This window comes from Neolamprologus brichardi, chromosome 20 (genome assembly GCF_056152115.1).
Source record: "Neolamprologus brichardi isolate AB-2024 chromosome 20, ASM5615211v1, whole genome shotgun sequence".
In the NCBI taxonomy this organism is placed as follows: Eukaryota; Metazoa; Chordata; class Actinopteri; order Cichliformes; family Cichlidae; genus Neolamprologus; species Neolamprologus brichardi.
The window spans coordinates 12,259,354-12,281,096 of record NC_142123.1 but is presented as its reverse complement, the minus strand read 5'-3'; the positions used below and the strand labels follow the sequence as shown (position 1 = coordinate 12,281,096).

At 41.8% G+C, this 21,743-nt stretch overlaps 1 protein-coding gene across 2 annotated transcripts in view; it reads right to left on the bottom strand.

Moving 5' to 3' along the window:
• Positions 1 to 18,397, bottom strand: part of LOC102778858 (plexin-A1-like) — a 304,340-nt gene extending 285,943 nt beyond the window's left edge. For both annotated transcript variants that reach the window (XM_006785272.3, XM_006785273.3), the window contains exon 1: positions 18,197 to 18,397. The gene's annotated coding sequence lies outside the window, so the exon portion shown is untranslated. The remainder of the gene's footprint in view (positions 1 to 18,196) is intronic.
• Positions 18,398 to 21,743: the final 3,346 nt, after the last annotated feature.

Below are 21,743 nucleotides of genomic sequence, written 5' to 3'. Positions count from 1 at the left end.
GCTGGATCAAGGACACATCTAAAACCTGCAGGACACCGGCCCTTAAGGCCTGGAGTTGGACACCCCTGTATCAGGGTCTTTACCTTACAATATAAAGCAATTTGGGGCTACATAAATAAAATGTAATTGAATAATATGTGAGCTGCTTTTCCAAACTGCATCAAACTGGGCATTGCATCCACTTACTCATGTCCCCCAAAATAAGCCCACCAAGTTTGAACAGCTCTCAAGAACAGATGGATGGACATACAGAGATTTCTGGAATAATCAGTATTATGAAATGTTTGGATAGGAATCTCATTTTAAAGAATGACTAAAACATTTTCAGAAAAGTTAACAAACTTTTTGTACATAATGAGTCTCTTGGTTGTGTTTCATTGGTTAATTTAGCCAGGTATCCGTGACTTTTGTTTTGCTGAAAAAGATGCACTACACTAAAACCAGAAGCATCTGTCCAAAAAGCTCTCTCCTTACACAGCAAGAGACTGTGAAAAGAGGGGGGAAAACAAGGGCCGTTCATGTGAAGCATACTAATTATGCCTGTGTGACTATGTGAAAAAGGAAGGCTTTACAGATTGCGAAAGAAGTTCCATTTGCGGTGATAAAAATCTGTTAATCTGGCTGTGTCAGCCCCTCTCTGTGCATTAGCCCCATTCATTTCCCTGAAGGACCTCTCGAGTGGGGTAACACTCAGGTCTACAGCTCACTCACACTCAGAGGGAACCAGATGTTTGAGTTGATATACTCGCTGCATTTGAGTAGTAATCCCCCTTCACCGTATCATTGTAGCTGACATCGTCTTTCGCCAGCAGGCACACATTTCGCACAAACAAAACATCAGCAACAATAAATGTAAAGCCCTAATCAACACACAAATGTCAACAATCAGGCTGCTCCAATGATTTTGTGTTGATTTTTGAATGAGATGTAACTGAAACTGTGTATTGAAAACTGACTGAAGCTGGCACATGTGCAGATGGGCAAGTGTCAACGAGAAGAGGTCAACCCAGGTCACAGGGCTTGAACAGAAATGTGTGTGTGCAGTAGTATAAAGCCCTTGCTCTGGCCCTGTAGCCTCTTTTTCCAGCCTGCAAAATGTGGAAAAAATGTGCAGAGACTCCAAGCATGTAGTGCCAGAAACACTGAACCAGGACAAACACATAAAAATCCATGGCTCCATTAGCCATGTTCAAGCTTAGCCTGGCACAACTTGGTTTGGTTGACTTTGGCAATGGAAAATGGATTTCAGTACAACAGCTGCACATAAAACAAATTCCAATTCACAGTCTCTCGTTGTTCTGTGTATTAATGTCTCCCTGTGTGTAACAGTGACAATGTACATCACGCAAAAGTTGCCTGTGAAGTGAGTTGTCTGCAAGTATGACATCACCCAAGTATCCTCTTGAAACAATTACGATGTAGTAAGGCAAGGGCTTGATTTCGGTGCAGATGCAGTCCCGCAGCTGTGACAGTTTACAGTGTAACAGTGTGAAGAGTGGATCTAATCAGAGAGGGGAGGAATGTGACATCTCACCCTAAACCATGACCTTATGCAGTCACTGTAGGGGCCTTATCTGATTGGTCTGTCTGGTACGTAATCATTTCCAGAAGCCAAACAGAGGCCGCCAAACACGGGCAAGATGGGAAAGCAGAGCGAAAAGAAAGCAAGAATGAGATGTTTGAAAGTATGATTGCCGCACAGTTGTGCAAGCTGTTAGTGGTGAAATCCCCCTCGAATCAAGCCCCAAAAATATGTGAGCAATATACAGAGAATAATGCTCAATGTCTTGCAATAGTGACGGAACAACCCATACAACTCCAAAATGGTCAACTTTCCAATTAATTTTGAGCCTGTGAAAATAAAGGAAGTGTATAAAAAAAGGAGAGAAAAAAAGACTTCAATTCCTACGCGCTTAATGGAATAGTAATCACTAATGATGTTAATGTGAACAGTTTTTGTAAACCAACTTAAATAAAGCTGAAAGTTTGTGTAAAGGTGCAAAATTACACAAATTGTATTTAGTGGTGCAAATGGTCGGAGACCTCCCAGAACCCTGTATCCACACAGGACTAGTATTGCCTGGGGACTGTTAGGAATTTGTAATAACTGCGGAGCTCGTCTGATCTTAAGCCAGCTCGAATATGTCATGTCTGCAGGAGCGTGTCGGCAATATGGGGGGAAGGGGGTGGAGGGGGACCATGTAATACTCTATATTGTGTACTCCTTTTATTCCCAAGACCACTGCATTGGGATCTTTGTTACAAAGGTTGAGCATTTTAAGTGCAAATCGAGCAGGGTTTTATTTGCTACATAATGTGGAGTCCAATACACAGACAGAAGAAAGTTGCACATAAGCAATGCAATTTAGCATTTGGAGGATTTTTCTGTATTTAAACAACTTACACGGTAGCCTATAATTGTATATTTAGGTCTGTTGCTTGTGTCCAAAGTTAATTCGAGTGAAAAACTTTGCTCATTCCAGGGGCATGCACAGTTTGAAACACAAGCAGCATCATGAATTTCAGATGACCCAAACTCCAAAGGCAGACTGAGCTAACAGAAAACAAACCTTTAAAATCAGGCTGATGCAGAAATCCAAGACACAAAACTCTAAAACAGGAAATCAACTGACATGAAACACTTCAAGGGAAACCCGAAAACGCACAAGGAAACAGACACTCCAACACAAGACAACCTGAGTCAGGGCTATTTATACACACACTGGGGTCAATCAGAGAGAATGGCCCAAGCTAACGCCATAGCAAGGAGGTAAGTCGACTCAAGGCAAATATTAGCCTAAAGTACGGTGGCCCACCTGCAAATTGCAGTGTTGCAGTGCGTTTGACCTCTCAGGGCCACCGTAGTAAAGTCATCAATAATTTTAGATGAATTCTCAAGCCGTGCTGCAGCGCTTTGTTCATAACGATCACCCCAAATCCTTTTCGACTGACTTCTTAAAAAGTGATAAACAGTGAGGCTCATGGGTATTGTAGTATTTAGTAGCATCTGTGCCAACATAGCAAGAGCGAGAGAGGGCAGGGGGCATTACTTCTCAGAGTGAAAATAATCAAATTTGTTGGACTTAGCGTGAACCTGTAATACAAAGAAAGCATTATTCAGAGGGCTCTGGTGGTTGTTAATGAGCACTGAGGAATGCCCTCAAAGGAAAAATATACCCTTTTCCATACAACAAAACAACAAGATGTGTGGGGAACGTGGTTTTAATTAAGGAACGCGTCAACAGCATGAGACTGAGGAAACCATCTGTTTCTGTTGTTTTTAGGAACAACGTAATAAGCCACCACAGCTAATTTGCCAGTGGTATAATGATGTTTAAAAAGGCAACCTATTTTAAGCTGATAAAAAAAATCCATCAATAGGACATGTACGAATCCAAGCCTGTAATTTACGATAAGAGGGTGTTTTATTTTTTCAGCTTTCCAAGGTAACAAACAAAACTTGACTGCCACGGTGCTAGTGTTTGCATTTGTCATGATGAACTGAGGCTTTGCACAGTCTTCCTGCTGCATGCTACACTCCTAACAGCCACTAAGTCACTCTTAAACGGCACACTTGCAACAATTCCTCACTCTCCCTGTCTCGCGAGCGCTCCCTCATGCACACAAACACATCTTGCTTCTTCTCTATATATTTTTTCAGTGTGGTAATTGGGGTGTCTCTGGGGTGTCACGCTTACATACACACACTCCTTGAAAAACACACACATATCCAGTAGCATAAACGCACAAACATCCACTTCTTCAAGAATGACAATGTGGTTCCAGTAGGTCATGGTATTTGTACATCTCTCTCACAAACACACGCGTGTACAGCAGCAGTTTGTCTGCTAGTCTTTATCACACCCTGCAGTTTAACCCCTTCTAATCCCTTCAGAGCGGCAGCGCTTTATGGTCAATTCACACTCTTTCATGCTTTTTTTTGTGTTGTATTTTCTCTCTGTGTAGCCTCAAGAGTAATCCTCTCAACTGCTGTGGCAAAACATGAGGCACGTGTGGAACACACTCATCACACACGGTGACAGTGACATGAAGAGCATGGTGATATACTGCAGTCATACAGCACCGGGTGCTAACGTGCAGTGACGTGAACAGGTGTGATTGATTTCAGCTATACCTCACATAAAAGCTTCTTTTCTTTTTAGGTTTTCCAGATACTTTTGGTTCTACGTTTAAAGCTGTTCAACAGAAAACTGCCGTGACTTAAAAATATTTTTTAACCAGTTTAGTTCTTATGTGCTTCTGTTTTATTGTAATTAGTATTTCCATCACATTTACTTCAAAAAATGTCTGCAATAATGTTTTTAAGCCTCAAATTGCAGTTCACCTTTGTTTTCTCTTCGGTGTGTTGGGTTTCAAGAGCCCAGGCATCGTGTTGCCTCCTTCTTATTTGCATACAGTTTAAGTCTAGGCTTTCCTTATGTGAATCAGGGGCATCAGCCTTGACATGAGGCAACTGCAAACTTCTAAAAAAAATTATATGAACACTGATCCAAAACAAAAAACAATTTAAAGCTTCTTGACTTATTTCTCACTTCAAATGTTTTCAGAAACACGTTTTGAAAGTCTTCAGACAAGCTGCAAATATGCTGGTTTCACTTTAACATCCAGGAACAGACCGGCAACAAGAGGGGGTTCTTCCAGTCAGGGGCAGCTAAGTGTTTGCACTGTTGCAGGAGTAAAAGTCCGGAATTTCAGTCAAAAACAAAGATTTTCTCAGCAGCAAGCAATTGGCGACTGTAGAAAAGAAAAACCCTTTAAACAGGACAAAGAAACCTCTGGCAGAAACAGGCTCAGGGAGGGGCAGCCATTTGTCGCGACCAGCTGGGATTCGGGGGGTTGAAGACGAAAGGATCGAATGGTAGAAAAAAACTGTTGTATCTTCAGCCCGGCCACAACGTCAATTTTGGAGTGTGCTTCTGTTCTCAAAGGCAACAAATGCAGATGTAACGAGCCCTTAAGTGTCTTAATAAGGTGAGGAGTCAGTATGATGTCCCACCAGAACAGCTCCAGTGTTCAGTGGAATTGATTTTCCAAGACGCTGGAGCTCTACTGGATTAACAGAACACCATTCCTCAAACCCAAGGCACCACTCCCATCATGACAGAAATATTTTATCATAGGATGAAGGTGATCACAGAAATCAACTTGGTAAATACCAATACAAGTGGACCACTCCAGCAGAATTCCTCTGTAGAGGACAATGACCGGATCGTCTCATTATAGCAGTCTTGATGCATGCTCAATCGATTTGCATATTAATGATCAAGGAACTGACCTCACAGCCGATTGTTCATTCAGTGGGCTGGTTTCAGTCACTGTGCAAATGTACTGTTTATAAGATTGGGGAAACCTGCAGTCAGCTGAGACTGAAGAAGTCACTTGGATGAGTGCAGATGAACAGAATCAACCTTTTGGGAGTCTCATTGTAGCAGTTGAGGATTCAGCTTTTTCCTTGATTTGCCTTCTCATTGTTAGCTTGGTAGCTATCTCCAATAACATAATGTGAAAGTAAATTTTAAGGATTTTCTTTTATGGGAATGCATCAGATAAAAACAGACTTGAGCTATACTTGGCATCAGTGAATGAGAAAGCAAAGACTCACCTAAGGCAGTAAAGGGCATTTTTCATAGTTTTTAACAATTAGTATAAATGATTCTTGAGTTAATTACAACAATCACTGAATGACATTTTGAGGCTCATTACCTAAATATTTATGATTGGTTTAAAAGAAAAAAGACAGAAATCCAAGAACTGTACACACAAGGCACACACAGTTGCCGTTATACACAAAGTGAGAGGAAGAAACATGGAGCTGAATTCCTCCAGGAGCACACAGGGAAGCCAGTCAACTACATCAGCACACAGTGGGAAAATGAAATGTTGTGTTCAACAGCCACATAAACTGTTCAGTTTCCTCAGTTTCACAAGAGGAAAGAATTTGAAACAGTGTGTGGAGACGTGAGGCATGAAACACACACGCACACATGCACACAAAACACTCAAAAACAAACCCCACAGCTACACACAGAAACACGCTGACTCAAACACACATAATATTTCACACGAGCAATTTCACAAAACCACATACACTCAGCTGCTCCGACTGCCTACACACAGGCAGGCGCTGGTACTAACACACACGTGCGCGCCGAACACAGATGTGCACGTTTGCAGCGAACGGCTCCATTTCTCTCATTAGGGAGAAGGAGCCGCCTGCAGCAAAGCCTCCTCTATTCAGTCTGCTGAGATCTCTAAAACCAACAGCACTAGTCAGAGAGAGGAGGGAGGAATAAAACATCTTACACGGCATCTATATTTAAAAAAAACAGATGAGGAGGCTGAAGGGAAGAAGAACTGCCGTCATAAGAAGGGTGGCGCGAACACGCTTTGAGCAGTGTCTTCGAGGTATCTCAAATTTAACGAATTCAATTTAAAAAGTGTGACAGTTCATCTGCAATGTAATGGGCGGCCAAAGCAAAGAACAAAAAAGGAGGTTAAGATTACAAATCACTAAACCCCACCCCAAGTGCTTGCTCAAAGGAAACTGGTGGGTTTCTCTCTCTATAACACTCTGTGGTCTCAGCCGTACCATATGAAGTGCCCTGAGATGACTTATGCTGGCAGTATTTAATTCAAGACCACTATATTAAAAAAAGGACTGCTATTTACATTAACAGTAATATATATTTGGCAGAATGGCTCTCTTCGGGGACCTACCTGCCTCTCCGTATGCATATGTGGGAAGCATAAGTCAGGAAGATGAGGACACCTTCTTGCAGTATTATGTGCATAAATGGAAAGTTTGAGGCAGAAAGAAGAGCAGTGAGACCCCAAGAATCCCAGAACAAAACAGGCTGAACAGCACATCCCAGATTTGCCAGTAGGATGTGTATATCACAGCATCGTTCACTGATAAATTTCAGTGAACAATGCTGCATTAAAGTTAGCTACATGATGTCTTTTATGCTTTTTGAGCAACAGCAACCAAGATCAGGATGGGTTCATTTGCCAATCTCTGTACCTTTTGTTTTACCTTTTAAGCAATCCAACCATTAAATTCGGTGGAACAGCTGATAACAACATATCACTGTCCACTGCTTTTAGTTATATGGAAGTGAAAAAGACATTTAGAGGTCTATTAAAACTGTTTATTTGTTAAGATTTAGGATTTTTGAGATCCATGCTTTATGCTACACATCCTATAGGATTAAGGCACAAAGATCATCAAGAGATTTTGTCAGAAAATAGACTGGGTGTCCAAAGTCCAAATGGGCGATACACCAAGTCACGAAGCCATGAGTCAGAACTCACTCAACATTGCATAAATAACCAGAGGTATGAAATCTTGCCATGTGTTTGCACATGAATTCAACTGCCTAAAACGAGGACGCTTTCTTGTGAAACAATAAAAAAGTACAATGAAAAAATGAGACATTACCTGCACTTGTACATAACACTGCAGAAGTCTTTTCACTCTCTGTGTGTTTAACACCACTCGGCATTTAATCATTAACCGACCATTCGCAGCCTTCCCTGTCCTTTCCTGAGCCTGGCTCTGCTGGAGGTTTCTTCCTATTAAAAGGGAGTTTTTCCTCCCCACTGTTGCCAATTGCTTGCCCATAGAGTGTCATCTCAGTATTATTGTAGAGTCTTTATCTTACAATATAAAGTGCCTCAAGGCAACTATTGTTGTGATTTGTTAATATGTCTTAATTGTAGAACATCTGCACTGTTCTGCAAATAACACTGCAGAACAGTGCAGATGTTACTCGAGAACTTAAAGAATAGTGAGACTGCATACATGTTAATGTTTAGAAGGCACAAAATCAATGTCAACTGCTTTAGAGTGTTAGACACTTGTATGTAATCAGTTTTGGAGCAACTGGTCATCTTTAAGGGGAATCTGAATGTCTGCTCCAAATTTTATAGCAAAACCGCAAGTGACAACCTCACAGCGTTGCTAGAGGAAAACTTAGAGATCACTCAAGTTTTTATGAAAATTTATGCAGCAAGAATGAATGCCATTTGGTCCATTCATTTCTGTTTTTTTGCCCAATGTGGATAAGTAATAGACAGGCAGGCTGACTTAACCAACTCCAGAGCTGTGATGCTGGTGTGGCTACAAAAGTCAAGGGTACTCACACAAGACCAAAGGCCAAGACTACATGAAAGCAAGTCTCAGAAAGTTTGACAAGCATGTTGAAACAAGGCTGTAGGATTTGCAAAAAAAAAAAAAAAAAAGTTTTAAAAGTGAAATCCAAACAAGACGTGTACAAGTCTGATGTGACTTTAGATTTCTATCTACCAGCAACCCCAAAATGAGCCTATAACACAATATAGCGCCTTGATTTCAAAACACTTGGCTCTCTGATGTGATGAACAATGAGTTTGGGCTTTTTGATACCAATATACCTCCACACAGTAAAATTAGATTGTAGCTGGCGGTAAGAGCAACTCTGATCTGCATAAACGGAAAAGTGGACAAAAGCACCTGCGGCTGTGTGATGAGAAACATGAAAAGGCTTGAAATAATAGCTAACACTTAAGAATTCTCTGGGCTTTTAGAAGGCAATGTGAGCCTCCTGAATGAAAAGAAAGACAGCGCCACGCAGACAGAGGATAAAGAGACAGAGGGGGTGAGAATAACACACGAAATAAGAGCGCACAATACTTCAGCTGTGGAGAAAGGAGAGAGGAATAGAGATAGGCACAAAAACAGAAAATAACAGACAACCCCATTAGGTGGAGGTTATTGAGTAAATTCATCTCGCTAGACAAAAGCTTCTCCTGTGGTTGTGTCACTGCTGCTTCCACCGAACTCAACACTTTCTCTCCAATTTCCGTCCATTTGCAACCCCCTGCATCTGTTAAAAGCTAAATTGCCCGTCTGCACCACCTTAAAATGGTTTCCCATGCATCACCACCCTATAAAAGCAGCATACTCGATGGCCGCGGAGACGCCAGTTTCAAACAGGAAAATTCAAGGTGCCTTAAATGGATTTCAAGATGTTTTTTGACCCACGCAGTATCACCTCCTATTTTTTTGTTTGTGGTTGAGAGGAGGCATTTACTATCAATACTGCACTGTTTCTGTGTCTTATAAACCATATCCGTCTTTGCGACAGAATTCCGGGTGATTTCTAGCTGCCAGGATTGCTTTTAAGGCAAATGGAAGAAAGAAAGCCGAGCTGGATTGGCAGAACCCAAAGAGGCTTAAACCGAGAGGGGAAAGTTCACTTCTCAAACCAAGGAAGAAGTTAATCTATCACAACAAAAGCCAAGGTGGTTACATTTTGGCGTGTTTAATGTACTTCTCCTTCCTCTCTGAGTTCAGCCCAGATAAATGCCCACTCGACACGACGGGCCCAGTAGTAAACTTGAGATTAATTGAATTTCATTGCACCACTTGGGTTCAGAGTCAATTAAACATTTCAAATTCAAAGGCAGTCAAACAACAAGATATATATGAGCCTATAGATGATACATAAAAGAAGCAAAGACGTTAGCTGGCCTTGAGGAAAAACGCTGAACCTGGAAGTTACACTTTTCTCAAGATGAGAGACAAATGACGGCGCGCATTGCAAATGGTTCTCTGATCCTGTTTCTCATCACACACACACACACACACACACACACTCACACAACATTACAGCCACCCCTCCCTCACGCATTCAGGTTTGTGTTTGACCGAGCACTCAACAAAATGAGATGTGTGTGTCTGAGCGTGCACAAACAGCCATGTGTGTGATGGTTCGGGGAGTGTCATTGCACTCACTGACTCAGCATTTCTGCTGTCATTCCTGTCATTTCCTCACAGCAAAGCCAAGGGGGACCTGCCAGGATCCCTCTCAATGACTATGTCTGTTTACCTTATGTTCTCCTCCAGCTGCTAAATTGGTTTTGTTGGCTGCGTGATAAACACTCAAACACTCTTTTTCAGTCTTTATTTATTCTTTTCTTTCTTCGTGACTTGTGATAAAAATGATGTTACCGTACACTGTTTTTGGAACTGTTTAGGATAGAAATACAACTTAACACTTCAAATCATCTGGCAAAATCAATGCCATAAATTGCCAGGAAAAAGTGGCGGTCTGAAAATATTCCTCAAACTGTAGCTGCATCAGCGAGTAGTCACAATAACCGTGTTTTTCACACATAGACTATACTTAGACAGGCTGCCCAGGTATGTTGACAGTCTTCCAAGCATATTTTGTTGTATTTTTTCAACTGTCTGACACAGCAACACAAATGAGTTACCGCTGGGCAATATCCTCACTCTTATTTTGAAAGCTCAGCTACATCCAGTCCTTACCGTCAAGTGTTTCCCTATAGGAGTTTCTCGATCTACAATCTGACAGACCCCAATCCCTCCATCTTAAACAGCAGCTGGCGATGTTTGTCCCTGTTCTGCTTGGTTATTCACTGAGAGCTGTAAAGGCACTCCAGCTACAACCTGCAGCAGGTAGAGTGCCTGCTGCCACTAGAGTGAGCTCACAAAGACAGGCTACAGAGCAGAAAAGGGACAACTGATGCAACCTAAACCAAATCCAACTCTAACATGGTGGAGTTGAAGTCTGCTCATAGCTGGAGAGTCCGGGCAATTATCCCTCCATCAGATTTAGTCACAAATTAGGTCTATATATGGAATTATTTTTGTTTGCTCTTCCATCTTCAAATACAGTGTAGTTGTGTGGGAAAAACTAATTAAGACTCATGCCACTACCCCACTTTTTTATGTGAACGTTGTTATTTCTTCATGCTTGACAGGTTGTTTGAGGCTCGTCCAAATCAAATGCCACAAAAAGACTAACTCAGATGAAATATTACTTACTTCTAAGCACCTCTGTACAATCACAGCTTCACCTCCTCATCAAATCCCATGTAGCACTACATCCAGCTGTAGGCTCGGACAACGTACCATCACTCCCTGATTAGCTCGCATTCTTGTAGGAAGCGATCTTGTCCAAACGAGGCTTTCTAGCGTTGTTGCTGAACATATTCTGCACCCATTATAGTCTGTTTGTTGGTTAAGTAGAGAAATTTCTAAATGTTGTGTTCTAACTTAAAATCTTCTGAAGCTGCACTCGAGTAAAGAAGCATGAGGCCATCACAAGAAAGTGATCAGTAGACGGATACTGACTTACGACAATAAGTCTTGTGATCCAAATCACCAAAGATGGAAAAATGTGATTTATCAAATGAGTCACCCATGTCATTCTGGGCCTGTTCCAACTTATGGGCTGCATGCTCCCAATCCTGGAAGAGTGTAACTCCGTATGGTGTCACACTTGAATCTTAAAAGCTTAGATACAGATGGAAGCCTAATATCATTTCCATGTACATGTTTATTTACTCTGGAAGAAGCCGTAAAACCTTGTGAAAGGAGTCCAATATGAGTTGATCAGTCAGTGAAACTCACTTCTGTCCAGTAACAGTGATACTTAAGTGAGTTATTGTATCCTGAACTGTTCTGTTGGTAAGTGCTGCTGTTAGCCTCTGTTAGCTAGCGTTAATGAAACTTTCTTTGAAATGTGGAGTGGCTCTAACGTCGTTGAACTCAGACACTTGGCGAATAAACTCTCACAAAATGTGAGAATTTTATCAAACTGTTCGTCACAGGGAAAGTATTACTTTTTAACTCAAAGCTAACATTAGCTAGCATAATGTTAGCTTCTAACCAGCTTTGTTGCTTAGAGGGATTCATGTCTAATCTGCTGACATTAAGTAATTGCAACAATATGGATAATAAATAACATGCTTGGGGAAATGTTTGTGTGTTAAAGCCCTGAGTGGATGTATTCATTTGTTTTGGAGGTGAAATTACACACTACCCTGTGTATATTTATGAGTTCAATATACTTTTTTTTACTTCAATTCAATTTAGTTGATGTTATATAACGCCAACTGACAACATATATGATATTTGAAGACCCTACTATATTACAGAGAAACCCTCAACAACTTTCTTCTAATATATAAACTCAAAACATGACGGACTGTACCATTCAGTTTTACTTGGGCAATAAAATTCCCGATCATGAACAAAAATTGATTAAATCTTGAAGCTTGAAATCAAATGGAATTTTATATCAGACACAGAATAAGGTGTTGCACTTGATAGATTGCGGTCCATAAGCCTGAAGGCCTTCTAACCCACTGCCACTCGAGGCTGTTTAGCTTGGAACAGCACTTAAATGTGGCAGACCCTTCACAGTTAAAGTGTAAAGGGGCCACACTGGAATTGGCCACTCTGTGTCTTCTCTCAGCTCTTTCTTTGTGACGTTTCCCTTCTCTCCTGATGCCTTTGAATTCCTAATCACTTCAAGGAAAACCTGAATTAGGGCTGCATGATTTCAACCTCAGTGACTTTCTATCCATCCCCTCCTCCTCCTTCTTCTTAGAGTCTCAGAATTTGAGACACATTGTCAGGAATGCAGTCACTCTGTCTTTGCCTCACTGCCCTACGGTTCCTTATTCATTTTTTTCTCACTTTCTTTAAAACTCATCTGCGTTTTTTTTCTCCAAGACTCTCCAAGACTTTTTCTCCAAGACTCTGCTCTGCTGATGCTCTGATGCTCTGTTGTTCCCCCCTCTGCAATTACTCTTCTTCTTTCCCTGATATATATATATATATATATATATATATGTGCGTATATATATATATATATATATATATATATATATATATATATATATATATATATATATATATATTTTTTTTTTTTTTTTAAGGGGGGCAGAACAGAGTGTGCCACCAGCTATGATTCAGTGTGTTTTGAGAGTTTGCTCCATTAGATTACATACCGAGTTGAAAAGCTGCCAGACATACTTGTTCATCTTCAGACAGCATGATATATGAAGGAACAAAAACAACTTGCCTAATTTGAAAGATTCTTCGGGGCCTTGTGGCTACTTCCTCATTTCCCGGTGCTCTGCTTGAAACCCACTTTATTGTTTTCAATTTCCTCTCTGCAACTGTGAAGTGCTTTACCTGAAAATTGTCTGAAAGCAAGACAGAGAGAAGTGTAACACCCGCCGTTGCCTTTGCATCCGACCTCTTCACCTCAACAACATTCTAATTTCTCCGGCCTCTTATGCCCGCTTACTCCCCCTCCCTTCACCAAGCCCCAGCCGAGCACACTGTACATTACCGTTTTCACCTGTCCGCTCACCTCTGCACACCTCAGCGAGCCCTCCTAAAGCCCATCCTTGTGAGCTTTTTTTCTCTCTCCTTTTTCAACAAACACTTTCATGGTGCCACTATAGCAACTTAAAAAACGAAATCGGTCCCTGCCCGCTGTTACTGATTCTCTCTGATGTCACCTACGTTCTCTTCTCTCTCCAAAGGATGCGATAAAGCTCAAGAGCAAAATTCAAACTGCTTCATAAACACCGAGCAAGAGCTCCATGTAGAGAAAGGTGTTGTATCTGTTTTTTGGATATTTATTTTATGTCACGCTGTGTGGATTGTGAGTTTCGACTTTCATATAGTACAGATTCCTCCCACTCTGGCAAAGAAAAGGAGTACTTTATCACTAAAGCTCGCCTATTGCTGGCGGGGGGAGGGGGGGGTTGATTTCAGATGAATAAGACAAACCTATCACTCGGAAACCCCTTCCATCTAGTCTTTCTCTTGTTTTTTTAATCACAGTGGAACCTTTTATAGCGCGCCAAGTCCTCATACTGATGTCTGTTAAAGTTAAATATTCAAGGTGCAATGCCCGAAAAGTCACAGATTTGTAGCCGCCTTATCCTTCCTTCTGTCATCCTTTTTTTCCTCTGCTCCTTTTTATCATTTCCCTGCTGTACCTTCCTCCCACACGTCCCCATAGCCCAGGGAAAGTCTAACCAGGATTACAGATAACAGAAGACAGATCTGCATCTGAAAGCCATGTACGGAAAAAACAAGAATGAAGCACTCCAACTTTGACCTTGGCCCAGCACTAAATATATACAAGGAGAGAAAGGAGGGTTAAGGGAGGATATTCAAGTGTGCGTGTGTGCGCGTGTGTGTGTATTTCCCAGACACACTTTTTTGAGTATGGGAAATATGGGGATATGCTGATTGGATTGATGCTGCATAAGAACAGGAAGTTCAGGGATTTTGTTTGGCTGCACATGGAGATAGGGGTCGTGCACACGCTCACAAAGACACACACACAGAGAGATTATTTTGCTGCCTCAACTGTTCAGACAGCACGGAACATAAGGCAGAAATTGGCCATTTGGGACAACAAATACAAGCTGCGTGGTCTGGAGCAGCAGCAGCACAAGAAATTGGGATGCTGAAATTCTTTTAATTGCTGACAAAACAGCGGCAGAATTATCCTCGCTCTCACCCGGATAGGAAATAACTCCCCCCGTCCACCCGCCCACCCGCCCACCCACTTGCCGCTCGTCTCGCTTGAAAATTCCAAACGCCGATGCTAACGACAATCAAAAAGCTCCTTTGCAAGTCTTATTTTCAACTGGGGAAGCGAGCGCTTCCAATTACGCAGCGTGCGAAATGGCTCCCACCTCCGTCTCGCTGTTACCTGTCGCATCTGCACGGCGTCAGAGCGTCTCTTCCACCTTACAAGAGGAACTACTTCAATCTGCCTGCCCCGTTTGATGTGCCATGGCCTTTCAGCGCAGAGGCTGCATCAAAAAGATGCGGGGAACTTAAAAGCCCCATCGCTTCTCTCCATCTCTCTCTCTTTTGCTCCAATCGTTTCTTCTTGCATCCTTCCCAGGTCTGATTTTTTGTTGTTGTTGTTCAGCCTAAAATTGGGTGCTGTAAACACTTTGTCAGTGGCTGATCGTTAAAAAAGAAAAAATACATTCTTAAATTCTTACTAAATGCTTCATATTAATGAGCACTAATCATAAAGCTTTGGCTAAACATGAACGATGAAAGCTCCTTTTTCTAATGTTCCTCTCATTCTTAGATCATTCAATCCTCTTTCTTTGAAACAGTGACTGACAGATGGGCAACCACGACCCGTCCTTCGCACAGCCACGCTGCTCTGATCTGATCGAGAGGTTTTCAGTGGAACCACTGAACTCCATCACGCTTAAGGTGTCCTGCACTTGGTTATCTGGGCTCACACATAACAAAACAGTAAAGTTATTATTTTAAAAACAGATCTCCTTATTGGAACGACTGACAGCTAAGTATAGGCAGCAAGCGGAGGGAAAATCCCATCGTTGGCTGATTGCTTTTGGTTGTAATCAAGTATGTGACCTGGTGGGAATGTTGCTCTGATAAACCGTATTTGGCGCTCTAGTCTGTCACTGAGTTATCCGAGCCACATGCATAAGCTAAACTAGGGAGACAAACTGCCTTTCAAGCAGTGGAAGGAAAAAAAATGTGTTGTTTTTTGCATTCAGGCTGGTATTCTGACACACAATATCACTTTTCTTGGCAGTCTAGTCATCAGCAGCTCAACAGGAGAGAGCGCGCAGCTCTAACACCGCTGGGTCGGCAATTCGGCTCCCACCGGAGCTGCACATACAGTATTTAAATGGAGATCTCTAAAAGCGACAGGAATAAAATAAAAAACAAACCGTCGGCTAAATGTGTTTTTCATTGCATCATACGGACACGTTACCATAGCCCACCCTTCCTGTCACACAGAGTGAGTTCAGACTACTTTATCAGTCTGCTTTATTGCAGTTCTGCTCGCCCCCCTCTCCTCCTGGCCTTATTTGTTAAAAGCACTCGAGGTACGGACCGCAGGGTGCACTGTCGATTGTCTGCGGCTCTCATCTCAGCCGGGATCTGAGGGTTGAGAGTAAAGACAGGGCTCCAGCAGCCCTTCCGCCACACCACCACTACCTGACCCTCCTACACACACAGATTCCCTGCGGTGGCTGCTGCTTTCACCCAAACAAAACCATCTCCGAACTACAGGCAGACGTCTAAGATGGTTATAGTGATTCAATGTCAAGGAAGCGCCAAAAAAAAGCAGAGGCATACATAATTAAGTCGCATCCACGAACCCAAAATGAGGCTGCTCATCGAAATACCCCTTATTAAAAAGTACTATGCGGTAATTACTTAATTACTTTGATTAATTTCAGTTAATTAACCTCAAAGGGATACTGCAATTTCAAAAATGAGTCCAAAGCTTTAGTATATTACAGTTTTAGGGTTAAAAAAAAGAGGTTAAAATGACAGAAAAGTACCTGCTTACAGGCACGTGTGACACATCACCCACAAAGAAAGTGTTAATTAAATGTCGCCCTAACTTTTGACAAGTTTTTTTTTGTATGGAGTTGTTTTTAAAAAGCCACATGAGAAATCCTAGAAGTCCACTGCGATGCGACTACAACACTGCTTACCCACAGAACGTCTATTGTAGGTAGAAACAGGATGCATAATGAGCAGGGGGAGAGAATATCATACCCTCTATGAACAATTTAATAATAAAAGACTCCAAGAATAAACTAGGTAATTAGGTTGCAAGCACCTCAAAGCACATCCAGCACCGCTGTCGCCGGAGTCTGGTTGTGACTCATTTTGGCCTAAAAACCTTTGAAAAAAAAAAAGCACAAGAACAACAAAAACCCCACTGAGTTTCTGCGGGTGCAACCAGGAACTAATATTTTCCCCAGTCACTTAGTCACATTGGATGTCACGCCTCGGCCCCGGAGTGGAAGTGATGCTCAGGGTTTTCTGCTTTATCGACGGGTCCCAGCACAGGCGCAACATGACACACAGACGCACACTCAAGAAAGGGGGTCTCTCTCTCTTTCTATTTCCCTTCAACTCTTTGCATCTCTCCACATAGCACCCACATCATCACACACACAAACACACACTCATGCTCACAAGTTTACCCTTGAGAGAGATAAGTAGAGAGAGAGGGAGGGAGATGAGGATGGAATATGCAGAGAAGGCTGACATCTCTCTCTCTCTCACACACACACACACTCACACACACACACACACACACACACACACACACACACACACACACACACACACACACACACACACACACAACCTAAAGAGATATATCCCCCCCTCCTTTTTCTGTGTGCTTGGCAGGCAAACTGGTGGCTTGATGCCCGTAAGTCTCTCAAAATCAGCCTGTCTGCCTCACCTACGCATTTCAAGTCAAAAATTCATAAGGTGACACAAAACTGTCAGAGCACGTTTGACGTGCCTCCAAAAATGATGACGCTATGGGCGTGCGTGTGTGCCCGCCTGGATATATATTTTTATATGTGGGAGGGTATGGGACAAACACACAGGAACACAAAATCTGCAAATCCACTCATATCTCACAAACACACACACAGCCGTGGAAGCAAACAACACCCACGAGCTCTCGGATTCATAGGTCAAACATTTACATTTTGCGTCTAGGCGCATACACAACAACCAAACATATGAGACCTTGCATGCATGCCAGCGTGCACGCGCACTCTCCGCGTGTTTCCAAGTTGATTTCGTGTCTTGAGCGACATCACAAGTTTTCAGCAAAGAATCGTCATGATAAATCACAACAGGCCACAAAATAAAAAAAATTATCTTTAAAAAGTCCGGTACAATTTTCTGGTGAGCCGGCTGTGCTCAGCAGAGGTTTCGGTGACTGATCGCTCTTCTAAACGGCACCACTATTACATTGCGACAGCGTTCCTATCAGACTCCTGCCGTCCTCACTACGCACCACAGCAACATTAAAAGCTGTGACATGCTGGACATAAAACACCGCCGCGCATCTTTGCACTATAACTGCCTCATTCATGCTGCCACTTTGCATCCAAGAAAGAAAGAAAAATCCGCAGCAGCTCCTCGCCAGTGAAGTAATGCAATCATTCACCTTCAACAACTTGAGCAATTCCACCAAAAGCCAGAAAAAGAAAAGACCTTCAGATAGTCCATGTGCAACCTCAGCGTGCGTTTGGCTGCTTCCCCTCCAAAGCGCAAAAATGAGAGAAACACAAACCCCGATCCCCCCGCAGCACTGAGTGGTCCATGTGTGCTCCGGTTAGAGTGGAAGTCGGGAGAGAGGCATCGGCAAGAAGGGTACGAAGGGCGACAAGGAGAGGAAGGGTCGGAGAGGGAGAAGGAATGTCACCAACATTTCGGATGTAGGAGAAGACAAAAAAGAGAGAGAGAGGGAGAAAGGGTTCCGAGACGAGTTGAGAGATGACTATCAACCACGAAAAGTTTGGCTGTACTTACTGATCAAACCGTCCTCTGCATTCGTGCTGCATGGCATTTCTTTTTCTTTCTTTCTTTTTAAAAAAAATGTAAATATAGATTTAGGATGTTGCAGCAGAAGATGTTTCCATTCCCGCCGGGACTGGTCACACAGCAACAGCAGCAGCAGCTGCAGCAACGGTTCCAAAAGCTCAGCTCTGCAGTTCCGTGCGCACACGAGAGCAGCGCTCAACATGAATGAGAGGAGAGCTGCAGTCAGACTCCGGCATCCCAAAGAGGAGAGAGAGGGAGACCGAGAGAGAGGCAGAGGGAGGGAGAGAGTCAGTGACAGGAGTGCGTCACCTGGCGGCGCAAATGCGTTACAGCGGGTGTCCAGGCGCACTACTCCATGGTGTGTGTAGGTGGCAGCATTGGACCCTTGTGTTCTTAATCTCATTTTGCACTGGCTGAACAGTAGGAATCAAAGGATGTACTTTAAAAAATAAAAATAAAAATAAAAATAAAAATAAAAATAAAAATAAAAATAAAAATAAAAATAAAAATAAAAATAAATAAATAAATAAAATTATATATATATATATATATATATATATATATATATATATATATATATATATATATATATATATATATATATTGAGGGACCCTCACTCACACTTTGATTGATTGCTCTGCTCATCTTGGCCTCATTCAGAGGAGCACTGCTCTGTTTTCATGTCTCACTGCCCCATGTGATGTATACATGCGTGTGCACCCTTGTGTGGGAGATTTGGTATGTATTCATGAGTGCATGCGCTGTAGACGAGCGCTCATGAATGCATATCGGAAGCTCGGCGTGCTGGGCGCTCGTGCGTGTGCGCGCGTGCACAGTTGCTTCTGTCTAATCGATGCCGTTCAATGCTGAAGGTCAGCTCCCCTGAAACTTGACAAATCATCTCTATCGGCAGTGTCGGCCTTCTATGTTACTTCAAAGACCCCTGGCTGCTGTGGCTGATTTAAAGCAGATCTTCAAACAGCAATATAAATATAATATAATAATATAATAATATGTTTTCTCCTTTTCAAATCACAAATTGCCTGAATACTTTAATACTCAAATTAAATAGTAATACAAAACAAACAATATAAAACTAATTGGCTACCTGAAGGTGAGTCTCCACAGACACAGCTTTAATTATGCGCGTCGTTGTTTGTAATATCTCAGACGATGATCATCAGGCTTTCGCAAATGATACATATGGGACACCATCATTATCCCCACCCCATCCACCGCCACCGATTAAGCTCTCTCAAATGGTGACAGTTGTTGCCAGGTGACCATTTGCATGGAAAGACGTGTATTTCTTTTCTAACTGACAGTCAAATCAAAGTCTTTGGGTTGTCTTCTCATGACTTGCAGCCCTGACAGATTTGGAGTCAGGAAGTTAATTTGCACCATAAAGGAGAAAGCATAGCCGCTCTGTGCTCCAAGCATCATTTTTGTTTTATCTGCAAGAATTTTTTGCAGCATTTCTTCACCCCGGGCCCCCCTGCTCTGACCTTTGCGGTCCCCTTGTGCATATTAAATGGGATATTCCTGCCCATATTAGTGATGACTGGGGAGTTTTACAGGACGATGGATATCGGGCTCCCTCTCTCCACTCCGAGGACAAGGATGTGGTTACACAGATGATACTCTTCTGCTCCAGTTACCGCATATGTCCATGCCTATGTGCGTACATCCTTTCTGCTAACTCTTACGGTCTTACGCAGCTTGATGTGATACTAGTGTGATACAGAGTTCATGGCTCATCCTAAGAATACCTGAGTCATTCACATCTTGTCAAGCTGTTAGCCACATCATTTTTTCCTGCTCATATCGATCGACTGTTTCTAAATGTAAAATCAGTTTTAAAGCCTTGAGGTGAAGGTTACATTTTTAAAAATTATTTGTCATAGTTTACTACCTCACTGTGTGACAAAAACAACACAATCAACAGCACGAACCAGAGGGCACACTGTGTTTTTTTTTTTGTTTTTTTTGTATTTATATGCTTTATACTACTGAATAAGAGTGACAGGTCATTAACATTCAAAATGATTTCATGCGTCACCTCCAACCTTCTTATGAATATGAAAAGGGTAGATTCACAGCAGGTAAAGATGCTGGTAAACAAATTATAGCCTTAGGAGTACAGTGAGTTACCACTGCATCTTTCATATAAATATGCATTTACCTTTCAAAGAATTATGTAATCCAATGACAAATACAACTTTTACAGCGTTATAGCCTGCATTAACTAGAGTGCTGAGATGAAACCCAAGCAGAAAAGATGTAGTTGTACAGATAGTGCAGTGCAAAGGTCTTTTGTATTTTCTTTATTTTTAAGAGGTCTTGATCATTAGTTCTCAAGGCTTTCTCAAGGTCACTCAGATTTACTTTTTTTTTTGACATACATGACCATTTTCACAGGAATGTTTTTTTTTGTTAAGCCACTGACATATGAACCATTCAAGCATAAAAACTGCACTAAGCTCAAAGGATGAACCAGTTTTGTGTCAACATACAACAAAAAGCTTAGCAAAGATCACAGAGGAAACTGGGCAAGTGCAGGACAAAGTATCTGAAACTCATGTTGTTAAGAAATAGGGAAAAAAGACCGGACACAGGACCTGAGATATGCATCTGGTTCTTTAATTGATCCATCTACTGTTTGACAAAGTCTCTTGAGAAACGGTCTTAGTGGAAGGTTGGCTGATAGAAAACCATTCTCAAGGTTGAGGAAAATGGAGAAAATCTTAAATTACAAAATCACTGAAAGTAAGAAATCAGTGGTAAGAGGTCTCTAGAGTGATGAATGAAAATTTGAACTTTCTATTTTATGTTATTTTCCCCCCCAAAATTGTCATGAGTATGTATCGAAGAGGTCAGGAGAGCCGTACAAAAGTAAATGTGTCTACAACCAAAGGTGAGTGTCAGATTTCAACCATTGTTGGGGATTTTGTCAAAATGGATGAAAATATGAATGCAAAGTTTGTTCCACCATTCAAAACCATCTGGAAAGAGTCTGACTGAAAACAGCTTCATTTTTCATCATTTCAATCATCCTAAACACACTGTCGGTGCAGTGAAAACATACTTGGATAGAAAGACACAGATTGGAACCCTGTCAGTCATGCATTGGCCTCCCCAAAGCCCAAACCTCAACATTATTAATGTAGAGGTAGCCACCATCCAAAGAAGAACTTTGAATGTCCTTTAAGACGCCCAGAGATCCATTCCTGAAGACTACCTAAAGATATCACAAGAATGCTGTAGAAGAGAGTTCAGGCTGTGTTGAAGAATAAAGACGTTCATGCCAAAAATTGATTGTAAAGCTCATTAAAATTGTACAAACTCAGTTTTTGCCCTAGATAATGTATTTTCGCGTGGGCTTGTACAACGTTCAATAATCCTGGATCTATGTGTTATATTTTCCTAGCAAAAATATATATAAAGAAATGATGGGTGTTTCACGACATTTACACACTACTATAAACATTAAAACAATGAGTTAAAAAAAAAGCTAAGGATTTTATCTGCTGTGTA